This window comes from Alligator mississippiensis, chromosome 1, assembly GCF_030867095.1.
Source record: "Alligator mississippiensis isolate rAllMis1 chromosome 1, rAllMis1, whole genome shotgun sequence".
Lineage (NCBI taxonomy): Eukaryota > Metazoa > Chordata > Crocodylia > Alligatoridae > Alligator > Alligator mississippiensis.
The window spans coordinates 339,850,280-339,874,849 of NC_081824.1; positions in this window are offsets into that span (position 1 = coordinate 339,850,280).

Consider the following 24,570-nt stretch of genomic DNA (forward strand, 5'->3'; position numbering starts at 1 on the left):
GGGGACAAGCCACAGGAGAAGATGAAACAAGGCAGCTGGAGAGCCTGTTCCAAGGCAGCAACCCCAGGGCAGGTCTGGGGGCATGAGGGGAACAAAACCCTTACTTTCAGACCCCTTCCAAGGTGAGGTGTGAACTGTCACAGCAGGGAAAGCATGGCCTGTAGGGAAACTCCAGGGAGCACAGCTGTGGTCTGACACCTTTAAAATTCCCCCTGGGAAACAGAGTCCTTAGGAGGGGAAAGCCCTATTTGGGGACACTAAAGGTGGGCTAGAACAGCCTGGGCAGTTTATACCCTCAGGGGAAGAGTAACCTGATTTCAGTTCATCCCAGGTGCTTCACATTAATACAGGACAGACAAATGGCAGCTGGAGACAAGAAGCCTGCACTGATAGGTTGGGAGTACACAGCAGAGATCTGAAAAGGACACAAAGTGGTGAGAAGAGTGACCCTACACTGGAGAGCTGTGGAGGCAAGGGGTGAAGGAAACCCCTGCCCATATTCCTTTATTTTTGTTTCTAATGGACTTCAGAGGATTCCTGGAAGTTGACCAGGAAAGTCCTGAGAGCCACTCCTGGCTGTGACTGTTAACAGCAGGAACCCTTATTTAAACCAGAAGAGTATGGTGGGAATACTGGGGTTGGAGGAACCCCCTGTTATGGGCCTGTGAGGTTCTACTACAGGCCATAACTAATTATTTTGGACTATTAAAGGCAGCCCTGATGGTGGAGCTGATTTTCTTTCTCTGGCAGAGAATTCTTCAATTTAAACCATCAAGTTGTGGTGGGTGAGTATCCTGAGAAAGCCTACTTCTTAACAGGGTGCGCAACGCTGGTCGAGCCATAGACAAAGGGATCCAACCATAGCACGGTATGCAGGAGTTGGGGGAAAGCTCAATATGTCATGGAAATTGGGACCCAGGGCCTGGAGTCTGTGCCTGTGCCCTCTACCTCATGGGAACACCCACCACCCTGGTCTTCAACACTGCAGACCATGACTAAGCATGTGGGCCCTGGGGCACTGTTCCCTACACTGCTGCCACAAATGGTTCAGACCCACTCCTCCGATGCCTTGCTGCCCCATTTCAGATGTACAGTCCTGAGACTATTAAAAAGGGTGTTTACAGCGGGCAAGTTTGACAGTGCTATAGGTGAAAGTTTTAAACATTTAAATGCTTCGGTTTGGTTCAATTTGGTTAAGTTGACTAGATCAGTGGGTGACAGCCTTTTTGGCAGGCATGACACAAATTAGTCCCTCATCCTTCCTGAGTGCCACTTTCTGGTCACCTTCCCTTGCCCAATCTACTGTTCTTCTTCCTGCTCCATCTCTCTGCCCCATCTGCCTCTGCTTTCTGCTTCCTTCCCTATCTGCCACTGCATTGCTTGTCCCCTCTCTTTGATCTGTCATGCATCTCTCACACAGGTTGCCCACGCCACTTGTGCCTTGCATGTCAGTGATTGGTGACCTGGACTAAATAATATATAGTATCTAGAAAGTTGGATTAATGAATAAGAAATCTTTTATAGCCTCTGTTTGCTTTTTCTTTTTTTTCTAGCCATTATTAGGGACTGTCTAGTTTAATTCATTGCATATAAATAAATAAATGCATATACATTCATTAGATAGAAACAGCTTTTGCAGCTATAACCTATGGATTCAGATTTCATAACTAATGAAACTTGATGTGAACTTTTCTCTTACACAAGTAAACCTTAGCCTGGAAAGCAAAACTTATGAGAAAAACCTGAAAGAACTAAGGTTATTTAGTCTGACGAAGAGAAGACTGAGTGGAGATTTGATAAAAGTCTTCAAAGACTGGAAGGGCAATTACAGAGGGGATGAAGATAGACTATTTTCCATAGCCATAGGGGACCAGGTTACGAGATATGGCTTGAAACTTCAGCAGAGGGAATTTAGGTTGGAGATTAGGAGGAACTTTCTGACTATGAGGGTGGTCAATCATTGGAACAGGCTACCTAAAGAAATTGTGGGATTGGTATCCTTGGAAATTTTCAAGAGCAGGTTAGAAAGACACTTGGCAGGGATGATCCTGCCTTGAACAGGGTGCTGACTAGATTCATAGATTGTAAGGGGCTCGAGGGGACCTTGGGAGATCATCGGGTCCAGCCCCCCTGCACAAGGCAGGAAAGACCACTGGGAGTCAGGTGACCCCAGCAAGGTGACTGTCCAGTCTCCTCTTGAAGATTTCCAGGATAGGCGATGGGCTCCCTCCAGAGGTGGTGTAATTACACCGTCTGGACACCCTAGCTGTGAAGAAGTGTTTCCTAGTGTTGAGCCTGAAACAGTCTTCCAGGAGTTTGTGACCATTATTCCTGGGTTTCCCCAAGGATGCCCTGGTGAGCAGTTGTTCACTGAGCCCTTGATGTACCTGCTGGCCTTGGCCAGTGCAGGCAGCTTGCATTTCCTCTGCCCCCCACCAAAAGGTGAATGTGTGCTTTGTTTGGTCCCAGAGTAACCAAGACTGCTTGCAGAAAACCATGCAACTTGGATCAATTCCACCTCAGGCTTTTTGAACATCTGTACTTAGTCGTAATGATTAGTGTGTGAGGGAAGGGAAACCTAAAGAATATAAAGATAATTAGTAAGGACAAATCTGTCAGGGAGATGTGGTAGTTTAGGAAGAGCAAAAAAATCTGGGGAGTACTGGAAAATCTGAGGATTTTTCCTTGCACTGTGGTTGCCACCCTGCACTATTTGGTTGGCTTATAGTAGATCCGGGAGGGAGCAGTGATCAGGAAGTAAGCAGTGAATACAGTGACAGATAGGGCAGGGATCAGAAAGTAGACCAGCAGATCAGGCAGGGAGGAGAAGACAGGGAGCAGAAAGTAAAGGAATAGGGGACTGGAGTGACAGGGAGGGTATAGGGATTACCTTCTGGCATACCTGTCAAAAAAGGTTTGCTTCTGCTGGTGTAGGCTAACATTAGTCTTTTATTGACTTGTTGCAGTCATATAAAGTAATTACATGTATAAATATTAAATATTGAGGGTAGAGTCTACCTGCATAGAAATCAATAGAAGTTTTGTTATTGAATTCAGTTTAGCCAGTATTTCACCCATGGATTAAAAATGTGCTTATACAATCACTACAACAGTGAAGATGGGATTTGAATATATACATTTATATATTTTAGATGTAAAAATGCTTGCACCCAGGAAACCTGACACATTTGTACTTTTGCACACAACGTTGTGTGCATACAAATGGAGACAGAATCAAGGGTTCTTTAAAACTCTAAGGCCATAAGTTCTTATAGGGACTGAAGGACTTTAAATACACCTAGACCTGATGGCTCCAATGAAAGATGCAGACTTCCATGAACTTATGGGACACAGTGTAAATAACTAATGCAAACAACAGACACAAAATCTATTTTAGTAACTGAAAGCAAGAGCTGTATAATATTGTTAAAACACTGTGCTTTCATTGCTTTTTTTTTTCTTCTAATGAATAATAGAATTGCAAAATATCCAAAGAGATGCTTGTTCTGGTGATTCTACTGCCTTATAGTAGTATAGAGCCACAGTCCAGTGTTTTAGTCTGGATTGCAACTATACTGCACATCATCTTCATATTTAATAAACATCTATATCATAGGATTGCTTAGTGAATTTTCTAATGTTCCATAGGAAATCATATGTTGAAAAAATCTCCTGGTTTTATGTCTTTAATTATTAGTATTTTCTTGATTTCAAAGCAGTGGGATAGGAGAGTGAGATATGATCAATTTAAGTGTGTAGTTATAGACCTACTGCCATGGATTTACAGCCCTAGCCCTTGCTCAGCTGGACAGGTTAAGCTCAATTCATAGCTTCTTTTTCATTGCCTGATCTGAGCAAAGCAGCTGGAATATGTTGCTGAATGTGGCTCAAGAATTTATTTTGGGAAGAGCTTAGTTTATCTTCATACATTCAGAGTTTGCAGGAAAGGAATTACATTTAAGTTTAGAACACTTAGATTCATAGATTCATAGATGTTAGGGTCGGAAGGGACCTCAATAGATCATCGAGTCCGACCCCCTGCATAAGCAGGAAAGAGTGCTGGGTCTAGATGACCCCAGCTAGATACTCATCTAACCTCCTCTTGAAGACCCCCAGGGTAGGGGAGAGCACCACCTCCCTTGGGAGCCCGTTCCAGACCTTGGCCACTCGAACTGTGAAGAAGTCCTTCCTAATGTCCAATCTAAATCTGCTGTCTGCTAGCTTGTGGCCATTGTTTCTTGTAACCCCCGGGGGCGCCTTGGTGAATAAATCCTCACCAATTCCCTTCTGTGCCCCCGTGATGAACTTAAAGGCAGCCACAAGGTCGCCTCTCAACCTTCTCTTGCGGAGGCTGAAAAGGTCCAGGTTCTCTAGTCTCTCCTCGTAGGGCTTGGTCTGCAGGCCCTTCACCATACGAGTTGCCCTTCTCTGGACCCTCTCCAGGTTATCTGCATCCTTCTTGAATTGTGGCGCCCAGAATTGCACGCAGTACTCCAACTGCGGTCTGACCAGTGCCCGATAGAGGGGAAGTATCTCCTCCTTGGACCTATTCGTCATGCATCTGCTGATGCACGATAAAGTGCCATTGGCTTTTCTGATGGCTTTGTCACACTGCCGGCTCATGTTCATCTTGGAGTCCACTAGGACTCCAAGATCCCTTTCCACCTCTGTGCCACCCACAGTGGCACAGAGGATGATTATTATCATCCCTAATAATCCCTATTATTAGGGATGATAATATCTGGGTGTTCAGCTATGGTTGTGTTGTATATGAACCTGAGTAGAATAGAAATGAGGCAGCTCTGTTTCTCTTCAAAGCTATCTACCAAAACCAACAGTTCAAAACATTGGTTACAAAATAGTTTCTTTTGGTATATTTTCAGTGGTATTCAAAAAGTGATAAAAATTGGTAGATACGGCACAAGATTGTTTCACTTATTTTGTATAACTCTTTAATGTTAGATCCTGAAAATCATATTTACCTCTTTATGATCTGGTTAAGTTTTGGTAAAACACAAATGCATTCTAGAAATTCTTGAAAAACTTAACCTAAGGGTTCAGTTTATGATAAATAAAACTAGAATTTCTATATACTGATGATAAATGTTTTGTTGACATTGCAGAAGGCAAAGTTGTAACTCTGATTTCATACGAGTTATAAATTCTAAATGTCTGTGGAATGGAGGAGGGAAAAGGTATTGTTGCTAGGCTATTGAGTTTTTTTTTTCAGGTAATCAAAGAAAATTCATCCTTTAGTGGTGATAGAGGGGAGCTGTCAATTGCCCTTGTGTGGGAAGGATGTGACATGGGCTATAGACTGAATTATGAACCTACTCTAACATCACTCCTCAATACTAAAAATATAGTTCTACTAATGTTGAGTCTGGTATTGCAAGAAGGAACAATAAAGAGGTTAGTCTCTCCACAGTTCAAAAAATAATGCACTATGACATTTGTGCGCACTTTGAGTGACAGTTTCTCCCAGTATCTACATACCTTTTAAAGCTGGATCTCTAGTGCTTTTCCTGAACTCAGAGGACAAATAACATGCCCATCCTCTGTGGAAGCCTGCTAGAGTGTGATTCCTGTCCTGCTTGATGTCAGGGTAATGATTTTGTTGCACTGTTAAGGCTGTACTGAGTAGCTTATATAGTACAATAGTGCCACATTGTACTAGTTTATATAGTACAATGTAGTTTATGCTAACTCTGAATGATCTAGCTTGGTCACAAAAAGCAGTAAGGTTGTGTTAATACTTTCCTGTACCTGGGCTAAGTAGAATTTCTGCAAATCGGGACTGTGAACAATACCAGGCTGAAAACAGGGGAATATATATTTTTCTGGTGAAATAATGGGCCAATGTGCTGTTATCATGTCTGCACTGTATTTCATGTGCACAGGGAATTATGTTAATTATAAGAGTTATTCATTTAAAGATTTGGAGGAGGTTTTTATTGGTGGAGTAACTGCTGCAGAGGCCCTCTGTAATAATGATCTTTTCATAATCAGGTTTTATATTGGGGGGGGGGTATGGGGTAGAAATAAAACAAAGAAATCCACAACAGTCACATTTTATTTCCAAAGAGGAGACTACATAAAAATTAGAATATTACTTGGAAATAAATTTAAAAAGCCATAAAAAGGATTAAAAACTGGCAGTCGGCATAGGAACTGTTTAAAAATACCATATTGAATGTCCAAGTTAAATTTGCAACAGATCAAAAAAAATAGCCAGGGTATCAAAGAGAGCCAGTATGGTTAAAGAGCAGAATAAAGGAGGCTCTTAAAGATGTCCTAAATTGGAATGCTGAGTGCTGTAATGGAAAAGGGGCAGAGAGCAGATCACACAGGATAGGCAGTGCATGTATACTCTGCTACTGTAAGATACCGAATATTAGGCTGAGGAAGTATGGGTTGGAAGAAAAGGTGGATAGAAAGCTGGCTGGATTGTTGGGCTCAGTGGGTAGTAATCAATGGCTTGATGTCTAGTTGGCAGTCAGTATCAAGTGGAGTCTCCCAGGGGTTGGCCCTGGGGCTGGTTTTGTTCAATATCTTCATAACAGTCTAGAAGGTGGGATGGATGCACCCTCAGCAAGTTCATGGATGACACCACACTGCGAGGTGTAGCAGATACACTGGAGGGTAGGGCTAGGATTCAGAGTGACCTAGACAAATTGGAGGATTGGCCAAAAGAAATCTCATGAGGTTCAACAAGGACAAGTGCAAAGCCCTGCACTTAGGACAGAAGAATCTCATGCACCGCTACAGCCTGGGGATGGACAAAGTGGGAGCTGTATAGAAAAGGACCTGGAGTTACAGTGGACAATAAGATGGCTATGAGTCAGTAGTGTGACCTTGTTTCCAAGAAGACTAACAGCTGAGGGGTGATTTGGTAGCAGCCTTTTAACTACCTCAAGAGGATGCAGCTAGACTGTTCTCAGCACTGACAGATGACAGAACAAGGAGCAATGGTCTTAAGTTGCAGCAAGGAAGGTTTTGGTTGGATATTAGGAAACACTTTGTCAGTAAGAGGTTGGTGAAGGACTAGAACAGGTAATCTAGAGAGGTGGTGTAATCTCCTTAGAGGTTTTTAAGTACAAAGCCTTGGTTGGGATGATCTAGTTGGGGATGGTGCTACTTTGAGCAGGGGTTTGAACTAGATGACCTCCTGAGGTCCCTTCCAACCCTAATTTTCTATGACCTGTGGTCTGACTCAGCATGACATTCCTTATATTCTTAAAGGTGAGCAGAGATTAGCAAAAACAGAAAATCCAGGAAGAGTTAAGTGTCTTCATTTGTAGCTCATAATATTCAAATCATCTTTTGGTGACAGATAAGATCAGTGGATACTGATAGTACCTAAAGTATTGTGTGGGCTGGGCCCCGATCCCGCCGCCAAATGCGAGTCGGGGGGGGGGGGGGCAATCTGCCGCCTGTCTTTGCGCACGCGGGCTGTGGCCAGCAGCCCGGGCACGTGGGGTCGGAGAAAACCGGTGGCGAGCTAGAATTAGTCACAAACGCATAGTGGTTGATTAAAAGATTATTTACTTACACCCAAAGATGGTAGTGGTGTAGGCTGGACAGCTTTCCAGGTGCAGCTCCGCTTAAATCCTCGTTGGAGGACTACGACAAATTCTTTTCCACGGAGTTGTTTAGGCTCCGCGGGTTCGGCAATTCTTTCCCACAGAGTTGTTGAAGCTCCGTGGGCCGTCCGGTTCCCAGGCCCCAGAGTTGTTTAAGACTCCGTGGGTTCAAAAATTGGGTTCGGTTCCCTGGTCCCCCGGAGTTGTTAAGACTCCGTGGGTTCGAAAATTGGGTTTACAGGAAAGGGATATGTCTTGGATTGCGCTTGGCGACGGGGAGAGGCTAGAGGCGGTTCGTTCTTTTGTTCCCCCCTCCAGAGTTGTTAAAGCTCCGTGGGTTTGGTTATTAAGCCTCTATTGCCTGCTTAAGAGAGGCGCGTTGTGTCCGCAAGGGTCCACATCGCTTAGAGATCTTCACACAGCGCGAAGTCTCCTCCTCCTGGCGAGTTCTGTATCTCTCCAGTTTTCCTCTCTCTCCAGCTTGGGCGGAAGCTACCCAAGCCTTTTGTACGGCTAGCAAGCCAATAGCTAGCCGCCATGTGTGCCTACATTTAGAACCAGCCAATAATGTGGCGCGAATCTAAATACAAATGGCGGGAACTCCTTTGCAACGTGCATCACTAGTATGCAGCAAAGAAATGCACCCTGCAAAGAAGCTACAAAATGGCGGGAAAGCCTTTTGCACCTGGAGCTCCCCTCCACAGCAGAGAACTCCACCATGGAAAGAAAGTATAATTTGGCGGGAAAAATAATTTAGCAGTGCCGAAGCACACACAAACAAAAACCAAAACTTTGGGTTGTGACAAGTATAAGTGGCCTCATCCATCTGTGTTCTTTCTTCAGAATCTAACCATCCAAGTTTAATTTATTTTTTCCTCCAGATAAAATACCTGTTCAACATGAGTCAGCTGTAGGTGTTTCAGCCGTGTTAATCCTAGTTCCGAAAGGTAAGTGCTCATTATATGCTGGAAGCAGGTGGATGGTTTCAAACCAGTACTGAACATGCCAACTGTTGTTTGTGCAAATAGATAAGAAGAAGAAAAATCCTTAAATAAATACTCATCTCATAGAAGCTGGAAGGTATCCAGTCTTAATTACTGTTGTGCTCTTAAAGGACCCATTGTTCTCCCTGAAATAGTTTCCTCAAGCAAATTCTTCCTGGTAACTGTGAAAGAACTCAATAGACCTAGTCCATAGTGTACTCATGGCTTTTTCTGATCTTGTATCACTAATCCTGCAAAGAAAATTGGTAGACCTCCCTCTTTCCCTCCCCCTCCACCCCCCCCCCCAAAAAATTACTGCACTAAAGTTTCTATTGACGCTGTATCTGCTAAGCAAGCTAAGAAGGTGAAGGTGTGAGAGAGCATGATGAGATGCAGATGATGCCATTTGTAAAAAGAATAGTTCCTTTAATCTCCTTTCTGCATTCATAGACATTTATACACAAGGCAAATATAAGGCACTAACATAATTCTGTCAAGATACTGTAGAGTGTCAAGATGACTTACAGAAGGTATTTTGCAAGCTTTAGCCCTGAAGTCTGCCAAAGGATCAAACTGTTCTTTATTTTGCCATGTATGACTTCCTTGAAGTTTGTTTGTAAATCAGAGCTTTGTATCAGAACTGAGATGCCTGCTATACTATTAGAAATATAACATTTACTATGTAGTCATATCTGCTAGATCAATAGTTCCCTCCCTCAGTAGGGACATAGCTGTGATACCTGTGGAGTATATGGTAACAAATATTGACTTTCTAAGGCTGTGTACAGAGATTTGGGGAGGTTAGATCACATTGTAAATAGCCACTTGATCTAAAGTAAGTCAGGGTGGGGGGGCTAGTGGAGGGTTTGGCAGACTGGGGGTGCAGATGGAGTCTGTGGGGGAGGGGTTGCTGGGGTCCAAAAGGGTTTGGTGGGATTGGGGGACTCATGGGTCCATGGGAGGGGGGCTTGGGGAGATGGGGTGGGAAGGTGCTCTCTCCCCCATCTCCTGAGACAAACAATCCCCCCTGTGAACCTACCTCCCCTCCACTCCTACCCTTCTCCCCTCCCCAAGTTACTTCCTCAGCTCCTAGCATCAGTGAATGCTGATAACACTAACACTGGGAGTGACTTGTAGGGTGGGGAGGTTTGGGCTGCTACAGCTGACTGGTCAATGGAGAGTGGGCTGTCCATCTGGAGGTGGGGAGGGGGTTGTGGGGCTAAAATAGCCCAGTGCCAGGGAGGGGTTAGGAAAAGTGCAGTGCTGGGACTGGGGCTAGCATCTGAGTTTTCCCAGCCCTGGGGCTGTACTGAGTTTAGTAAGATCAGTCTTGCTGGACCCAAGCTAAGTTAGAGTACTTTGGAGGCACACTTAATTTAGATTGGGTTGGCTCTTTTTAGACCAGTCTAACTGTCCTGAACTTTTGCACAGTTCATATGTGCAATGTCTGCATCTGAGTAAACTAAGCTAGATCAGGGGGCCATTTTTAACAGATATTCAGGAAGGTTAGAACAAGTATGCAGCCTAAGAATAACTAATGATTGTTTCTGCTATTGAGAAACTCCTTCTCTCTACCTTTGTCTTTTTATGGATTGCTCTGATTCTTGTTTCCCCTCAGGCTGTTGCTGTCTTCTCCAGCATGCTCTTTATTTTTCAGCTCTCTGTGTTCTTTCTGGCCTTATTTTTCTTCATAAGTTTTCTAATGCTCTCTGAATTTGTTCTATGTGGATGGCCACATCAACTTGAGCTGTGATCTTTAGAATCCTCATAGTAAGCTTTGTCAGGACTGGTCATATAGATGGAGGAGAGACTTCCAAGGCACATTTATATGCCTCAGGAAATGGCATTATTGATTTGATACAGCAAATAGTGGTTTCTCTGGGCATTAATATTAATCCAATACCCCAGCATAATGTTGAATTGATAGTGCTGGAAGCATTTTTTCCACTGAGACCAAGCAAATTCCTTAGTAATTTGTTGTTCCTGGTGATCACTGGGATGCTTGAAAGAGAGAAAGGATAATGTATAAATTAATTTTTGGAGCTACTAGATCTTTAAAAAAATATTTGTTATTGTGTGTATGTGTAAAAATAATTATTTATTCAGGTATAGTAAGAGAATATTGTACATTTGAAATCATTTTTTAAATCTATGGTTTATTCGATTAAAAAATAATGTCAAGTTATATACATACAAAAACTCACCCATTGACCAACATCTGTATTTTAAAGTGTATTTGAAAACAGAAAATGAAAAATCATTCATAAACAAAGGTGAAAAGCATTTTGAAACTTTATAGTCTTTGTACTGATATAGGCTCATTATTTCCCGGAACAAAATGTGTATTCTCTCTGGGAGCAAAGATGCTTACATCCAAGTCTTTAATCAATTCAGGTCTGGGATGTAGTCTTGAACTTCTCATGCCTCCTAACCACTTAGTTATTAGGGCAGGTGGTTCTGTACACTTTTAGGTTACATTTGAATTCTTTAGCTTGCTTTGTAGTAGTTTTAGTAGGTCTTAGGCTGCATTAAATTTAACTGAAGGGAGGAGGGGGACTGGGGTAGCATCCCTAGGTGTCATCCTTGTGGTGGGGTACAAAAGCAATCATAATTGCATTCAGCATGACAGGAGGTACCGCTACTCAAGTTCTTTTCTGCAATTTGTAAGAGGCATTAGATCTTCATTAAAACTTAGTTGCCAATTTTGGGTAAGATATCCTTAATAGGCAGGCCACTTTAAGTATTCTTAGGATTTTAGGATGTGATGATTCTAAATGTAAAGACTACTTATTTCTGTTTGAATTGTAAAAGTGTATTTAGATATACCAGGGGTGTAGGTTGTAGCCATGTTCATCTAAGGACATAGGCAGACAAGGTTCTTTGGGTGAATCTGATATCTTTTATTAAACCAACTTAAATAGTTGGGAATTTTTTTTTTAAAAAGCAAGCTCTTGTGTTTAAAAACTGTTCGTCAGGCTGAGGAGGTCTCTGCAGTTGGTTCCTGGATGGAATGAAAAGTAAAGAAGCCAGGGGCTGGGCTGGTATGCATACAAGACCGGCAGTTGGTGAAGATGTAAATTGAGGAGTCAGTGGGTGAGAGACAGGCTGGGTGAAGGGGAGAGAAGGGGGATGAATAGTGGAGTGGTAGCTGGGGAGTCGGGTGTCAGGCAGGTTATAACGTGTCATAAATCCAATGTCTATATTTAGTCCATGATTTTTGGTATCCAGGAGGTTGATGAAGTGAAGTTCATAGGCTCGTCTCTGAGAAGTGTTTTGTAAGTTTCCTTTGAGGATTGAAAAGAGAGTGGTTTTCTTGTGAGAAATGTGCCCTCACAGGTAATTGGGTATTTTTGTCTTTGAACACACACTGGAAATCCATCATTCTGGTGTGCAGTTGTTGTTTGTTTTTTTCCTACATATTTTCATTCGAGGCATTTGGTGCATTGGATGAGATATATTACATTTCTGGAGGTGCAGCTGTAAGATCCAGGAATGCTGATGGCTCTGTTGTGGGGTGTAGTAATTGTGGGGGTGGTGATGTGTTGGCAAGCTTTGTATTTCTTGTCATGTCATGGTCTGGATCCATTCAGTGTGTTCTGAGCCTGAGGAAGTTTGCTTCTGGTGATGAGGTTAGCAAGGTTTGGTGCTTGTTTAAATGCTAGGATGGCCTCTATGTGACACTGGTCAGGCTGCAGTTGGAGTACTGCATCCAGTTCTGGGCGCTGCACTTCAGGAGGGATGTGGAAAACACGGAGCAGGTCCAGAGGAGGGCCACCTGCATGATCAGGGGTCAGCAGGGCAGGCCCTACAAGGAGAGGCTAAGGGACCTGAACCTGTTCAGCCTCCACAAGAGAAGACTGAAGGGGCATCTGGACCTAGTGATCTAGTAGCCATTTACAAACTAGTTAGGGGGGACCAGCAGGCATTGGGAGAGTCCCTGTTCCCCCGAGCACTACCAGGAGTGATAATGGTCACAAGCTGGCAGAGGGTAGATTCAGGCTAGACATCAGGAGGTGCTACTTTACTGTCAGGGCAGCTAGGATCTGGAACCAACTTCCAAGGGAAGTGGTGCTGGCTCCTACCCTGGGGATCTTTAAAAGGAGGCTGGATGAATACCTTGCCGGGGTCGTTTGACCACAGTACTCTTTCCTGCCATGGCAGGGGGTCAGACTTGCTGATCTGCTCAGGTCCTTTCTGACCCTACCAACTATGAAACTATGGTTTCTAGTATGGGTTGCAATTGTCTGAGGATTTCCCATATGGGTTTGAGGGAGGGGTGATATGTCATAACCAGCGATGTGCAGTTTGTGCAGGTTTTTCTTCTGTCCTGCAGCAATTCTTCATGTGGTATCCAGGTGGCTCTTTCAAATGTGTGATCTATCTCTCTGGAGGAGTATCCTTGTTGGGTGAAAGTCGTTTTTAAGATTGGTGAGGTGGCAATCCCAGGTGTTCTCAGTGTAAATTCGGTGGTATCTGAGGGCTTGGCTGTATGTCACAGCTTTTTTTGGTGTGTTTAGGGTGATTGCTGGTTCTGTGCAGATATGTATGTTGGTTTGTGGGTTTCTGTATAATGAGATCTGTATTTTGCCATTATGGATGCTGATCATCATTTCTAAAAAGATGTTGGTGCTGGAGTATTCAAGAGATAGTCAGATAGAAGGATGGTGATTGTTGAATTTCTGATGGAACTCAATCAGAGATTGCAGGTTTACAGTCCAAATGATGAAGATGCCATTGATATATCTTAAGTATAGCAAGGGTTCAATGGTGCAGTCCTTGAGGAATTCTGCTTTCAGGTGGCTTATAAAAAGGTTGTCATACTGTGGGGCCATTTTGGTGCCCATAGCTGTGCCCATGCTGGAGGAAGTGTTGGTTATTAAAAGTGAGATTGTTGTGTGTGAGAATGAAGTGTATAAGGTCTGTAATATCTTTGGGTCTGTACTCTGAGTTGTAATCTTGCTCTTGTAGATATGTAAGGCAGGCCTGGATGCCATCCTGGTGTGGGATGTTGGTATATAGTCTGATAACATCCATTGTGGCTAGGAGGATGTTGCTGGGTAGGTGGTCTATGTTTTTAAGTTTCCATAGAAAGTCTGTAGTGTCTTGGACAAAACTTGTTCTTTGGGTGACAAGTGGTTTTAGGATGAATGAAACCTGATATTTCCTCAGTTAGGGTCCCAAGGTTGGATATGATAGGTCTGCCAGGGTTTCCTTGTTTGTGGATTTTAGGGAGCATGTAAAAAGTCCTTGGGTTGGGTAGTGGGGGGATCAAGGTCTGTAGTTTTTCTTGTAGTCCTGATGGAAATGATTTGATGGTCTTATTGAGTTTCATGGTGAAAAGGGGAGTAGGATATTCTTGTAGTTCTTTATAGTAGGTGGTGTCACAGAGTTGTCTGTTGGCTTCCTTTATGTAGTCTTTATGGTTTAGGATGACTATGGCTCCTCTTTTATCCGCTGGTTTTATTACTATTTGGTGGTTAGATCTTTGAGATTCTATGGTCTTTCTCCCTGGTAGAGAGAGGTTGTTATGGTGGCATGCGTTGTTGATTATTTCATTGTTCATTCTTTCCCTGAAGCAGTCAATGTAGCAGTCAAGGTTAGGGTTTTGTCCACTGTGAGGTGTCCAATCTGATGTTTTTTGGGGTTGACATTTTCCTCAATCTTGTCAGAGGATGAGTTGTTGTTGGAAGTGGATTCATTTCGGTCGTGGAAGTATTATATGTATATCTAGATATACCATGTTGTTTGTTATTTGCTAGCAATATTAAAATTCGCAAAATGTGAATAAAGTTACTTTTCTCCTTAACTCTGTTGGAGGACTCATTTTGCTGAGATCACTGGCTTTCAAAGACCTTAAATTTCCTCCAGGGGTGTTGGAAGAGTTCTACTATGTATGAAATATTTCATTGCAACAGATAATGAGTATAATCCTTTAGCTTTTTTATGCTTATCTGGGAGGTGGGAACATGTGAATACTTAGTTTATATAAAATAATGAGAATGTTTAATTATATATAAGGTCAAACAGCAGGAGGAATTTAGCCAGCACCTCTAAAATGCCTCATATTACAAATATTGATTCGGGGAATGACTGGCCAGGCTGTCGTACTGCAGAGAAGGACCTGGAGATACCATGGACCATAAACTGAACGAGTCAATAGCATTTGCTTGTGGCAAAAAAAGCCAACAGTATACTGGGTTGTGTTAACATGAGTGTCACTTGCAAATGAAGGGAAGTGATTCTTCTGCTCCTCTGCACTGGTGAAGCCTCACTTGGAGTTTTGGGCAGTTTTTTGTCAAGTTTTGGTTTCACACTTCAAGAATGATGGGCATAGGCAACTCGTAAGGGGTGCACATGCATCCCATGAGTGCTGGTACTCCCCTTGAGAGCGAGCACTCTCTGCTTAGGTGATGGGCAGGGGGGAAGGCGGAGTGCTGGTGTCCTTCCCCCCACCCCCAGAAGTGCCACTAGTTTTTCTGGGCATGCCACCAGCACTTCTGAGCTTGGCATCTGGCCACAGGGTGACCCCCCACACTGCTGCTGACACCACTGTGGCCACCTGTGGATGGTCTCCACTCAGCCCATCCTCATCGCTGACAGCTACATCGCCACCTGTGGACAGTTGCCATGCCCCCCCCCCCCGGCCTCGGGAGGTACGTGTCAGCTATGAGGATGGGAACAGATTAGAGGGAGTCCATCAGAGAGTGACAACAAATTATTAGAGGCCTGGGAAGCAAGGGAAGGTTGATAGCTAGGATTATTTAGGCTGCAGAAGAGAAAACTGAGAGGGTATTTGATAAGAATCTTCAAATATCTGAACAGTGATTTACAGAGACTGGAATTAGGCTGTTCTCTATGGCCCCACAGGACAGGACTAGGAGCAATTATCTCAAACTGCAGCAGAGGAAATGAAGGTTGAAGATTAGGATGAACTTGCTGACTATGAGGGAGGCATGCATTAGAACAGGCTGCCTAGAAAAGTTGTAGCATCTCCATCTTTGAAGACTTTCAAGAACATGTTGGACAGACTTGGCTGGCATGGTTTAGTTGGGGATAATCCTACCTTGATCCAGGATCTGGACTGGATGACCTTGTGGGGTTCCTTCCACCCTTACTTTCCTATGATCCCATAGCTTGGTGGTTAGGACACTATCCTGGGAGTGTCTTAATCAGAGAAAAAGATACATAGTATGTCCTCAACATCCTGTGTGAATTCTCTAGCCATATAGCTCTTGGATAAACAGGGGATAATCGAAGACCAAATAACATTAATTTTTTTAATTTAAACAAAAAAAATTGCTTTCTTAGCCAAACTGGAAAAAAGAAAACAGTTTTTCCACAACCCTATTTAAGATGACATTTTTTTCTTAGTTCTCTCTACAGCTATTTAGTACAGGCTACATCTAGTTAAATTGGACCTCCTGTATCTGAAAAGAGAAGCCTACAAGGGTTGGAAGTCAGGTAACATCACCACGGAGGATTATTCAACACTGGCCTGAACCTGTAGGGAACAAACTAGGAAAGCCAAGGCCAAAACCGAACTCAAATTGGTTACAGGAATCAAGGATAGCAAAAAGTCCTTTAGATACATGGGTAGTCAGAAGAAAAACAAGGGCAACATTGGACCCATGTTAAACCAAATGGTGCAGCTGACAAGCGACACCCAGGAAAAAGCCAATCTCAATTAATTAATTAATTACTTTGCTTGGGTCTTCCACGAGCCCAAGGGGATCACCCTGCCAAACAAGAAGTAGGATTGCCAGGGTACGGGAGAACACATGCCCATTATTGGTGAGGATCTCATGAGGGGACACCTTGAGAGACATCCAGAAATCAGCTGGCCCAGATGGAATGCACCCAAGAGTGGTAAAAGAACTGGCTGACATCATAGCTTAGCCAATGTATTGGAAAAAAATCAAAGAAACTAACAGAATGCAACGTTCTGAAAAATGGCCAACATGGCTTCATTGCGGGTAGGTTGTGCCTGACCAACCTCACTTTCTTCTATGACCAGGTGACACATCACCTGGACAAAGGAGAAGATGTCAATATAATCTATTTGGACTTGAAAAAAGCCTCTGACTTGATCTCCCATGAAGTCCTCATGGTTAAACTGGGAAACTGCAGCCTCCACAACCTTATGTTCTGATGGCTCAGGAACTGACTCCGTGTCAGACCCAGACAGTGATAGTTGATGGAAGAATGTCAACATGGTGCATGGTGACCAGTGGCATCCCCCAGGGCTCTGTACTTGGACTAGTACTCTTTAACATAGTTTATAAACTATCTGGATTCAGGTATCAGAAACAGACTCGCTAAATTTGCTGATGACACCAAACTATGGGGAAGTGTGGTCACATTAGAGAATAGGTTGGCAATACAGGCCAACCTGGTTAGATTCACAATGTGGGAAGATCAAAACCTGATGACATTCAACACTGAGAAGTGCAAGGCGCTCCACCCAGGGTGGGGAGGGGAGGGGGGGATGGGGAGAAGAATCCATATCATACCTATAGGCTCAGCAGTGTTACATTCACTAGCACCATGACCAAAAGAGACTTGGGGGTCATGATTGACCAGAAGATGAACATGAGCCACCAACGCGATGCCACAGCTGGCAAAGCAAACAAAACCCTGGCTTACATCTATCAATACATCTAAAGCAAGACCCAAGATGTCATCCTCTCACTGTACTCTTCTCTGGTGTGGCTGCAGCTGGAGTACTGCATTCAGTTCTGGGCTCCACACTTTAGGAAGGATGTGGAGAAGCTTGAGAGAGTCCAGAGGAGAGCCACGTGCATAATCAGAGAGCAGGTCTTATGAGGAAAGGCTGAGTGGCATGGTACTCTTCAGCCTGGAATAGCAAAGGCTCAGGGAGGACTTGGTGGCAGCCTATAAGTATATAAGGGTGTGCACCAGGAACTGGGAGAACATCTGTTCACCAGGGCACCCCAAGGGAAAACAAGGTCTAATGGTCACAAACTCTAGGAAGACTGTTTTAGGCAGGACATAAGAAAAAACTTATTTACTGTCGGAGTCCCCAGAGTCTGGAATAGACTCCCCCCAGAAGTTGTGCAAGCACCTACTCTGGACACCTTTTAAAGACACACTTGGATGCCTATCTTGCCAGGATCATTTGACTCCAGCAGCCTTCCTGCCCTTGTGGGCAGGGGACTGGACCCAATGATCTTGCCAGGTCCCTTCCAGCATTAATGTCTATGACATTTTAGAATGGGAGATGAACAACCATTATGAATATACAATGTGGTATATAGATATAGTCATAATGGTTGTTCTTCTCCCATTCTAAGAATTGGCTAGATGTAGCTTGTACTAGATATGAAGATGGCTTTATTTCATATATATAATTCTAAAGTAGAAACTCTGAGAGTAAGCTGTATGTATTCTTCACTCTAAGCTCTATTTCCAGTGTTTATAGGCATTTGGGAAAATGTGTAATATTCATGTTGATAGGGAACAGGTAAAAGGAATAGAGCCCATTCCTTTCCTAGCAGCCAAAGGCAAGTGATGGGTAAAAAAGTGATTCTTTGTCTCAGGCAGCTAAAAAGAGAAGAAAGATAGGTTAGAAGTTTGGGAGGGTCTAGTGTGTTGATGAGAAATGAGGCTTCCATTTCCTAACTTGACAGAGTAAAAAATGACTCAGCCAAGAGATGCATGATTGGAAGATGATAATGGTTTTTGTGCCTGAGATAGGAGGTGTTAAATGATTTCAGAATGGGATTGATTGTGACTGTAGAGAGGGTAAAACAAAAGAAATCAAACAGATTTTTAGTGTTTGGGGGAATAAACAATTTTAGGAGGACACTGGGGGCATGTATAGACATGCTCCAGGAGGCTGGGGGGCGGGGGGGCGGGGGTTGGTTTAATTAGTAAACTGTGTTAATTAAAAGCACCCAAACATTACATGTATTAGCATCCCTGCACTGCAAATATGGCAGAAAGACACTTTGAACTAAAGCTTGTTTGATAAGCCTTAGTTCAAAGTGCCCCACCACCATTTTTCAGCACGGGGAAGCTGAACGTGACCCTTGAGGCTGCTGAAGCAATGGATTTAAAGCACATTGGAGCAGCCTCCCTGCATGTGTGTAAATGCCCTAGGTTATTTCAGCTTTGATGTTTCATAAAGTAAATTGACTTCTATTTCCTTCCCAAGTGCAGTTCAACTTGTTAGCATTAAATTTTTCTGTGTTAGTCTACAATATTGCTTGTTTCCATATTAAACAACTAAAGCTGTTCATTTGAGCTGTGAGATGACAGTTCAATTATTTGCATATCTGGGAGTTGACAGGAGGGCATTTATTGGGCGGGAAATTAGTTTGTGGATGATTGTAATCTCTGGAAATTATTTCCTTCTTTTAGTTCAACAGCAAATTAAATAGTCTAGCCCACCAGTAAGCAAGGCTACAGTGACCTGATACCAAGTGCTGTAGTTAAATTCAGTGGATTAATCCTAAATGGGTGAATTTAAATTAACTCTTAAGTTATAAAAAGTAGCCCTTTCCAAGTGGCCACAAAACTCCTTATGTGCCTAAATTCATTAGGCATCTCTAACTTTAGCAATTATGGAACTTTTCATGACAATTTGAGGCTTGTGTAGATGTTCAAATGGGATTCAGACTGAGGAGCTAGGAGGCTAGTTCTCATCTAAGCTCTATAGTGATCCAGATTGGAGTTGGGAGGTATGTAAACTCTGCATAGGTTTTCAGAGCAAGACTAACCTTTACAGGCACAGGACCACGTGCAGAACCCAAGCCACTTTCACTCAGAAATGCCAGTGGTGATGGTTCTGCTCACCTTTTGCACAATATGCTTACAGCACTTGGACAGGAATTGTGAGGCCTGGGTTGTTCGAGGTCTGCTTGAAGGGACTCTAACCCATATATCCTACTTGAGTGTATCTTAATCTCCAGGTGATAGAATAAAGAGGGTGGGAGCACCCTCTACAGATTTTGTTAGGACTGGGTCACTAGGTAGCCAAGATCTACAGGCCCAGAAAGAATGCAGCCATGGGGGAGCCTGCTTCTGTAGTCTAGTGGTTAGGGAACTCTGTTCAGAAGGGAAGGAGACTTGAATTGCCCCTGCCAGGCTTATTTCTGTTTTTAAACCAGTGACTATCTAATACAAAATGCATAAATGGTCCTGGGAGTGGGATCAAAGGCAAGATTCCCATCTCTCCTTTTAGTGGGAGTACATACGGTTCTCCCCGCTGTCTTCCCATTGACCATATTGGGATCTTAGGTGCCTAACCCTAATATGGATCATTTTTCCTGGGTCTGGGAACTAAGCGGATCAACAAAAACCATGATTTTATCTGAACCTGGCACAACGTATTTAAGCTAGTACAGCGTTGGCATTTTTAAAATGTTCTTTGTGCTGTTGGAGCATCTAAAAATCAGTAAAAGACTAAACATTTGGAACTTATTGAATTTTTGTTAAGAATTTAATTGGGTGTGGGGGAGGGAGTTAGAATGTTCATGATCATGAATATAGAACACTATTTCATAACTTCCTCCAAGTAAAGAGAAATTACTTTTTTAACTTGAGAATTAAATTCAAAGGCACCTCAATGAACTCCAGTTCCGTTCAATTCATTTTTTTGTTTTGTTTTGTTATTTAATGCCTTTTCTGCAAGGTGACTCAATCGTCTTAGTTCATGTTCTTAGATGATTAAAATAGGAGGGAGAAGATAACAGATAATGGTGCTTCTTGTAATTTGTACATTGAAAGTAACTAAACTAATTCAGTTTTACAGATGCAGCCCCACGCTGTATTATTAAAAACAAACATAGCAAAAACCTCTTATCTAGAAAGACCATTGAAATTCCAGTTTAGTATACAAAAGTCTGAATGCTGAAGTTAAGTTTGCACGAACAAGGTTAACTTTGTGGCCTTGTACCCTTACTTAATAATCTGCAGTTTAATTCTGTCTTCCAAATTATTTCTTAATGGGACATCATTAATTAAAAAAAATATATTTACCCTGACTTTTTTTTTTAAATAAGTATTACTACAGGTATCATCTAAGACTACTATAATGGAAAGAGGTCTGGAATATTTTTCTTGTATATTTGATAGCATTTATGAAAATATTTAGTCCTTCTTCTTGTGTTTTTCAGGAATGGGCCAATTTTTATTTTTGTGTGTGAAATGTGCAAACAAGAAGGAATGGGGAAAACATTTTAAAAAATAGAAAAATATGATTATAAAACTGCAGATACCGGCAGAGAGAGTCAAGGAGAGTAATAGAACCTGAAATTAGTTTTTCCACTAAATTTTTTTTAAATGACCTAGTTTTCAGGTTGAGAATATACCTTTAAATAGTACAATATTAAAATAACCTTTTTTCTCTAGCAATATATATATGTGCAACATCTTATGATATTGGGCATACCAACTGAATATATTACACTAAACCAACTATAATAGTATCTAGCACTCTCTGCATTTAGAGACCTACTGATGAAATTGCCCTGAGAGAGGGAAAGACTCCTTCACAGCATTGCTTAATTCACCATGTGCAATAAATAATATGCAGTGATTAAGTTAGAGGTTCATCTAGAAAACATGCAGGATTGTGAAGGATGCATAAAGCTTTAGTAATACTGAATGAGACATGGTTATTTACTATATGCATAGAGGGTTAAAATTGAGAGTATTAGTTCCAACAGGACTTTTAGGAAATAAATAATGCTTGAGGTAAAATTACTTCCCAGTAAATATTTCAGGGTCGTGAAGAGACAATGTCTTAACTATTAATTGTGAAGATCCTATTTTCTGTGTTTCAGTTGGGTTGCACAATTTGTTCCATTGCTGATAACCAACACATTTAAATGAGTGTCTCTGTTCAAAGGGGCAGTTTTTTTGGGACAGATAATAAAATGAACCTGCATAAGGCCTCTGGAAGGAATGGGCTAAGAGATGTGTAAACCACTGAGGGTGTATCCAGACGAGCGTGCACGTGCATCTTGCCCTGCCTCAAACTCCTTTGAGGCTGGGCAACAGGCACATGCAGGAATGAAAAAAATGAGAAAATGAGACCCCTGGGTATCCAGGGGTCTAAAACATTTGAAGTTTAAAAAAGCAGGGCAGGGCATGGTCCATATGGCTGATTGGGGCCCTGCCTGCACAGTGCGGGACAGGGTGTGAGCCCCAGGGACCCTAGCCTGGGCCCTGCTGCCCCCACACTGGCCTGTGCTGCCTGGGGAGAGGCTCTGCCAGGAGTCCCTGGAGCCCCCCCCACCCCTGCTTCTCAGGTAAGCAGAGGCTTTTTTTCCCCATTTTTTTCTGGTTTCTTTCTGTTTTTTTTTTTAAGTGACAGTGCCTGGGGTTGTGGGCCTGGTGGTGCAAGTTGGGGGGTGAGGCTGGATGGGGCAGCCATTGGGAGTCTGGGGGAGTAGGGGGTGGGGCTGGGTGGGCTAGCCATTGGGGGGGGCTGCAGCAGCTGGTGGGGGATGGGGCCAGGTGGGACAGCAATTAGGGGGCTGGGGTGGGGCATGTGGGCCTTGCAGGGGGGGTGGTAGCCCCTTCAGGGGCCATTTGGCCCCCCTGTGGGGGGGCCGAACCCCTTGTGTGGGGGCTTAATCCCCTGTTGGGGGGCCATAACCTCTGTGTGGGGGCCATCGCCCCTGTGGGAGGGCAGCAAATTATGTATTCATTAATTCATTAAACATGTAATTAGAGTTCACTTTATTATTATGATAACAGACTTGCTTTAACACTGTAAGATATACCAATACAACATTGTCCAACTGATCGCGCTTTCTCTCTCTCTCTCTCTCTCTCTCTCTCTCTCTCTCTCTCTCTCTAGTGGTCTTTTGTTTTACTTGTGGAGGAACATGGATTTGGGGGTATTTTACAGAGTGACGTTGGAATTTTGTTTATCAGGGATTTTTCAGTTTTCCAATAGGGAACACCAGAATTCCTGCTCGAGAGGCCAGTGGCAGGACCCTGCTTGCTCGGAGCTGGCACCTTGGACCCATCTGGCTGTGGCTGACATCCTGGCCAAATGGGGCAGGGTAACATACTTTGACAGTTTAAAGCAGGCCACCACACCCGGACCATCTTCTGGGCGATAGCTGCCCAGATGGTCAGGCAGGGGGCACACGTGGCAGTAGTGCCACACAGAGGCCAACCCTGCAACCACAGCCCACTGGCAGCTGGCACAGAGGGGCAGATGCCTCTGCTGGCTGTGCAGTCCCCATCCAGGTCTGGCAGGTGCACAGCAGGTCACAGCCAGGCAGCAGCCCCCACTGCCAGACTGCTGCAGTGGGTAAAGGGTGCAGGGACTATCAGGGCTGCTTCAGCAGTCCAGCCGGCACAAGGGGTAGTGTCCAGGTACCAACTGGCTGGGCCCCAGAAGGTTCTGAGAGCTAGTAGCCCTGAGCTACTTGCCAGGGTGGCTTTTTATACTCCTGAGGCCAGGACAGGGCAGCTTTTTAAACTGCTGGAGACAGCACAGGTGCTGGCCCTGGGCTCTAGCTCCCCCTGGCTGCAGATTCAGGAGGAGCCAGGCAGGGTTATTTTGCCCCAAGTGGCACAATTTGCTCCACACCAAAGTGCAAGTCCAAGCACGTGTGCTGAAGCAAAAAGCCCTGGCTCAAATTTGCACTGCTTCTATTTGAGCTGCTGCAAGCCATGTGCTTGCATGTGTGGATGCACCCTGAGTGTGTTTAGTTACCCTTTTTCTTATGTTTGCTTTGTTCCTGCTATGAAGAGTAAACAACAAAGTGGTTTAAGCAGGCTGTATTGTCACTGTATTTACGGCTGTTCACCAGTGTCTTGGCACTGTATTTACTTAGCAAAGGGAAAGACTATAGATGTTGGACTCAGTTGCACTTATTGGATTAAGCACATTTTTTTTCCAAATGGTAGTATAGCCCAGGGCCAGTCTGAGTTGAATTGTGAGATCCCATACCAGAAGCAATAAACACCTAACAGCATGCACTCATAAGTTCCACAGAGTATATAGAAGCACTGCAGATCATGTATCCATGAATTATTAGATTGAATTATTTGAAAAACACCATTTAATTTTGTAAATAAAGACTGTATCATCATTAAGGAAATTCAGTTAAAAGTTAGTTATCATAACTGTCTTCATTTGATTAGTCTCAAATTTCAGAGACCAGTTTCTTCTCCCTGTGCTTATAGATTCATAGATTCATAGATTCATAGATGTTAGGGTCGGAAGGGACCTCAATAGATCATCAAGTCCGACCCCCTGCATAAGCAGGAAAGAGTGTTGGGTCTAAATGACCCCAGCTAGATACTCGTCTAACCTCCTCTTGAAGACCCCCAGGGTAGGGGAGAGCACCACCTCCCTTGGGAGCCCGTTCCAGACCTTGGCCACTCGAACTGTGAAGAAGTTCTTCCTAATGTCCAGTCTAAATCTGCTCTCTGCTAGCTTGTGGCCATTGTTTCTTGTAACCCCCGGGGGCGCCTTGGTGAATAAATCCTCACCAATTCCCTTCTGTGCCCCCGTGATGAACTTATAGGCAGCCACTAGGTCGCCTCTCAACCTTCTCTTGCGGAGGCTGAAAAGGTCCAGTTTCACTAGTCTCTCCTCGTAGGGCTTGGTCTGCAGGCCCTTGACCATACGAGTTGCCCTTCGCTGTACCCTCTCCAGGTTATCCGCATCCTTCTTGAAGTGCGGCGCCCAGAATTGCACGCAGTACTCCAACTGCGGTCTGACCAGCGCCCGATAGAGGGGAAGTATCACCTCCCTGGACCTATTTGTCATGCATCTGCTGATGCACGATAAAGTGCCATTGGCTTTTCTGATGGCTTCGTCACACTGCCGGCTCATGTTCATCTTGGAGTCCACTAGGACTCCAAGATCCCTTTCCACCTCCGTGCCACCCAGCAGGTCATTCCCTAGGCTGTAGGTGTGCTGGACATTTTTCCTCCCTAGGTGCAGCACTTTGCATTTCTCCTTGTTGAACTGCATCCTGTTGTTTTCTGCCCACTTGTCCAGCCTATCCAGG